At 35.8% G+C, this 5,564-nt stretch overlaps 1 long non-coding RNA gene across 1 annotated transcript; it reads left to right on the top strand.

Moving 5' to 3' along the window:
• The first annotated feature begins 323 nt into the window (after nt 1-323).
• Nucleotides 324-4,863, top strand: LOC125806751 (uncharacterized). The gene is made up of 2 exons (XR_007441569.1): nt 324-660; nt 877-4,863. It is a non-coding gene; the product is annotated as an uncharacterized LOC125806751 (long non-coding RNA).
• Nucleotides 4,864-5,564: the final 701 nt, after the last annotated feature.

The following is a 5,564-nucleotide window of genomic DNA, read 5'->3' as shown; positions in this document are numbered from 1 at the left end:
TCATACTAGGGAGGCAGATAGCTGAAACATTTTTGCACAAGTACATGCTTGTTAAATATTTTTTTAGGCTTTTCCAAATAAACTGGCCATTTAATTTACAAGATGACTGCATATAAACACGACCACAAACTCTATTTAAACTTTTTACCTGTTTACCAACTTATGATTTGTGATAAGTTGGGGTGTGTCAGTAAGTAAACAATAGTTTAAGAGCAGCTGCTGCCAATTTTTGAAGGTTGCATGAAAAAAAAATATTCTGGCCGGTCTTATTAAGGCGTTGGAATGAGTTTCTAAGGTCTAAGGTTTTTAAAGAGGCATGGAAACGAGAACCTAATGCGTTGGGAAAAAGATAATTAAGACCATTGGAACAAGATCCTAATGCGTGAGAGCGAGATAATTAAGGTGTGGCCATGACTTACTAAGACATAGGAATGGGTTAATTAAGGCGTGGGAACAAGGTAAATAAGGCAAGGCTACGACTTCTTAAGGCGTGGGAACGAGAACCTAATGTGTGGGAACGAGATAAATAAGCCGTGAAAACGAGAACCTAATGTGTGGGAATGAGATAAATAAGCCGTGGAAACGAGAACCTAATGCGTTGGAAAGAGATAATTAAGGTGTGGCCATGACTTACTAAGGCATAGGAATGGGTTAATTAAGGTGTGGGAACAAGGCAAATAAGGCAAGGCTATGACTTCTTAAGGCGTGGGAACAAGAACCTAATGTGTGGGAACGAGATAAATAAACCGTGGAAACAAGAACCTAATGCGTTGGAAAGAGATAATTAAGACCATTGGAACAAGATCCTAATGCGTGGGAACAAGATAATTAAGGTGTGGCCATGACTTACTAAGGCATAGGAATGGGTTAATTAAGGCGTGGGAACAAGGTAAATAAGGCAAGGCTATGGCTTCTTAAGGCGTGGGAACAAGAACCTAATGTGTGGGAACGAGATAAATAAACCGTGGAAACAAGAACCTAATGCGTTGGAAAGAGATCATTAAGACCATTGGAACAAGATCTTAATGCGTGGGAACAAGATAATTAAGGTGTGGCCATGACTTACTAAGGCATAGGAATGGGTTAATTAAGGCGTGGGAACAAGGTAAATAAGGCAAGGCTACGACTTCTTAAGGCGTGGGAACAAGAACCTAATGCGTGGGAACAATATCCTAATGCATGGGAAAGAGATAATTAAGGCATGGCCACAAGTTATTAAGGCATAGGAACAAGTTAACAAAATTAAAGCCATTAGGCCGTGGCCACAAGGTAATTTTGTTTCACAGCTAACAAAGTGAGCAGCTCTCAGGGGTTGTGCACAATATGACTGCCTAAAAAAGGTGAATAGGTCTGCATACTGTCTGCATCTGAGCCAATCAGCTTTTAGTATGAGAATTAAGTGTCTTTTAACTTAGTATTATGTCATGTTTCACTGCAAGAGAATCAAAAATATCTCCATAATTCATTCCAAGATTTAAAAAAAAAACAATTTAATCTCCATTTTTCCTACAAAAGATTATCCTTGGATTAAAGGAGTTTTGGTGTAATATTCAATTTCTTAATTGGCATTAATTTACAGCAAAGCAACCTTAATTATTCTCTGGCTTAATTATCTCATACACATGCCTTAATAAGCTGTGGCCACGACTTAGGATCTCATTCCCAGTCCGTCACCTTAGGGGCTCTGTAGGTTTGCTCACATCCACATGTGAAAAAAGTCAGATATACCTACCGACAAATTCCACTGGATAATAATATTGCTCATGCTCACCTAATACTCTTAACTTTAATTTTTTGTGAGTTAGTTTTCTTTGCAGTGTTTGTTAATATCACTTAAACAGAAATCTTGTTGTACTTCTGAGCGCCTCAGTTTTAAGGTGGAAATATGGGCAGCGTAAAGTAAGTAGCTAATTATGCTAATTGCACTAGCCAGCTAAGGTAGCTAATGACTCTTCGATACATTAGACCAGTTGTTTAACGAGGACTCAGAGCCCCAGATTGGCCTAATTTTTCTCTATTTTGTTTGTTATGTGTGTGTTTGGGTAGTTTCAGGTCTTTTTTATGTAAGACTTGTTGAATAAATGACTAACGTGGCAGGATAAGGTAGCTAACTAATGCTTGCAGAGGGAACTAATCAGCTACATTGGGTGGGTAGCTAGCTATGGTAGCTCTTTGTAACTCAAGGTTAAGGTTTCCTCTATGTGTGTTGTGAGCATGTCTGTTTAGATTTGGGTCTTTTTCATAAGGATTTGTCAATTAAATAATAAAACTGGCAGGTCTAAATTAGCTAATGTAGCTTTGGACAGGAAATTCTTCAAATAATTTTTGATCAGTTGTTCTAAAACCAGTTCTCACAACACCAAATTGGAATCCAGAGTTTCCCTCCATGCATGTTTTGAGTGTATCTTGGATATCAATAAGCATTTCACAGTATTTTGTGCATCTAAACCCTTTGGAAACATGTCCAAAGACAGGTGCTGGACACTACTGTCTGTATAGTTGATTTAATGAGCCTCAAATAGACAGAAGTGATAATAAACTGTATATTACTACTGCTTTTACTACTGTTGATTTGTGGGGCAGCCATTTTGGATTCTGAATTTGGGATTGATGAGGCTCTAACCACTTTGCGAGTAGGAATTCTGACTTGTAGGAGCTCTCCAGTTAAAATTCCTACTCGGAACTAGAAAATTTTGACTTTCCAGTTCAAATGATACACAGTATAGGTCTTTTTCTTTACGATTTGTCAAACAAATAACCACATTTCACAGTCTAAAGTAGCTATTGAAGTGATTAGCCTAACAACTAGCTAGCTAGCATGCAAAATAGCATATTTGTTTTTGCTTACTGTAATGGATTTTTTAACACATTTATTTCTTTACACATGAAATGACTTGAGCACAACACACGTGAGCATTCTTACATTATATTTTTTAATAGACAGCCATTAATTTTTCAGCACGAAGAGGTAGCACCATTTTAAAGGCTTGTGTAAAATGTACTAAAATGCATTATCAGCTATCTAGGTCTCCTAATATGTGTATCTATGGTTCTCCACACAATGTTGCATGACATCTGACCACCTCATTCATACATGACATACATGATGATGCTCTTGTTTGTACATTGTTTGCCTGCTGTTTCCGCACAAAGTACTGGCACAACTACATGTGTTGGAGTGATAGGTAATGAAATAAATCATATCTTATTTGCAAGACAAACTCTCAGCTAATCTCCCACCACTGTACCCCACTGTATACACGCATCAGATCATCCTGTATAGTATAGATAACTACGAGCTTGCATGGCAACTGTATTTCCAGTCACTAGAGGGGTTTTGTAGGTTCACTCTAAACCCCCGAAGGAATAGAAAGAGCCTGCCAGAGCTACAGAGCTATCATCATTACAGTGAGCTAACTCATTACAAGCTACTTGTGTAAATGTACAACTTCAACATTGAAGGAATGTTTCACTTAAAAGTGTACGTAGCTGGAAGCTAAATGATAGCAGTTATCATGACTTCCTTTTCATAATGCTATCTAGAAAAAAAATACATAAATGATAAAATACTGATCCTGATCTTTGATTACAAAGAATATTTCTGAGTTTACTCAACAAAAAAATGACTTTTGTTTGTTATAAATGTGCTAAAATCTCACATCGAGGTATTCTTGTTCAGTAGAGTAGCTGCTATGACACCACAGAGATTTTGATATGCACCAAAATGAAAAATTAGAGTCTAAATTAAGAAACTAAATTGAACATTCAACCAATGGTCCAATGCTAAATACCAAATGTATACCATCAATTAAATAGACAAAAAATTATAAATTGTTGCCTCGCAATTCAAAAATGTCTTATTACTTATTCAGTTCACATGAATGTTGGACATCATAACAGCATAACAGCAAAAACAGCATAAGAAATTCAGATTTGGTAAGAAAACTAGATTTGGGCCACTTTATCTGCTGTTTGAACAGCTGTGCCCTTCCTGGGATTTGGATTTAATATTACATTTAATATTATATTTATTATCACATTTATTGAGCAGCAGTTAGACTGTACGGCCACCCTAGAGCCGAGATATTACAATACATAAAGATAGTTCTATGTAAAATCACGAAGTGAAATATTCCTTTAATACTCATTGCACGTGTATCCATGCTTTGAAGCATTCTCAAAAAATAGCAAATAATCAAATTCTTCCTAGTGCAAGCTGTACATATTTACTGTCTCTTTACTTATGTTTGGCACTAATGTTGTTTGGGACCATGCAGAATCTATTGCAACTACCAATTCTTCCTATGAAATCACTCGGTGAGGCACTGGATGTGGTTTGAAAAGCAACATTCAAGCGACACTCTAAGCACAGTGAAAATCTGTTCTTCCTGCTCCAAGACCCGACTGACTTCCTGCTAGAGCATTTCTAGAGCTAAACACGATAAAGACTTGATGTCTTTTGAGACGCAGAGTAGGTTTATTTTATCAATCCGTCACGTGACACGACTAAATTCTGTATGCAATACGAAGTCAAGCAGAGAGAGAGAGAAATGGATACTCAAAGTATCAAGTGAATCTCTACTTACAAGATGATGGGAATCAATACAATTGCACTATGTTTTGTTTTCTTTTGTTTTTGTTTTTTACTTCTGCTTTATAATGCAATAAATGCACTATGTAAGTGTGTATCTCCTTTATATGATGTCTGAAAGAAAAAAGGCATTCACTCTGTATCCACTTCTCCGAAATGGAAATAAAAAAACACATTTTCAACAAAAACTATACTACCCAACACCCTGCACTGTATCGAACGATTCCCTGCTCCGGAAAGGAAAAAAATTACAATAAAGAGTTACAGTAAGATATCTGTTTCAATCTTTTTTAATTTATTTTGCTTCTTGCTTCCTATTACACATTTTTCTTGATGAATGAATGAATGTCACACTTTTAAACTTTTAAGACTTTTGTTTGATGTGCATTTTTTTATTTTTCTACTAGTTATTTAGGATTAGCAGGACCTAACAATTAAAAAAAAACTAAACTTTGTCTTTGTACAAGAATTCATTTTCATATGGGAACACACACATATATACTCTACAAAAAAAAAGCATCAGCCAATCACACACAGCATACTCTTAACTGGAAATGACTGCTCACCTGGAGGACTGCATCAAGATCTAGACATTGACCCTGTAAGAAGAGCCAGTCTATGTCTTGTCATACAGACATTTTATAATTTATTCATTTATATGATTTTTTTATATTTATATGATTTAAAAATATATATTTTTATTATGAAACTTTAACAAAAGTAGTCTGAAAAGATAAACAGAGGTTGGGAAATGCTCATTCAATAAATGTAAGTATATGGTGCCTAAAATTACACAAAAAAGCAGATTTAAGAGACAAACAGGAGCTAAGTTATTGTTTCATTGGTTTATAAACTTTTTTATTGTCTCATTTGTAGTCTATTCTGATTAACAATCGGTCTTAGTTAGTGTAAATCCTGATGTCCATTGTAATGGACGCAGGGTCTGAAAGGGTTAAATTTACAAGACTAATGC

This window comes from Astyanax mexicanus, chromosome 13 (genome assembly GCF_023375975.1).
Source record: "Astyanax mexicanus isolate ESR-SI-001 chromosome 13, AstMex3_surface, whole genome shotgun sequence".
NCBI classification, from domain to species: domain Eukaryota; kingdom Metazoa; phylum Chordata; class Actinopteri; order Characiformes; family Acestrorhamphidae; genus Astyanax; species Astyanax mexicanus.
This window is presented reverse-complemented; position numbering and strand designations above follow the sequence as displayed.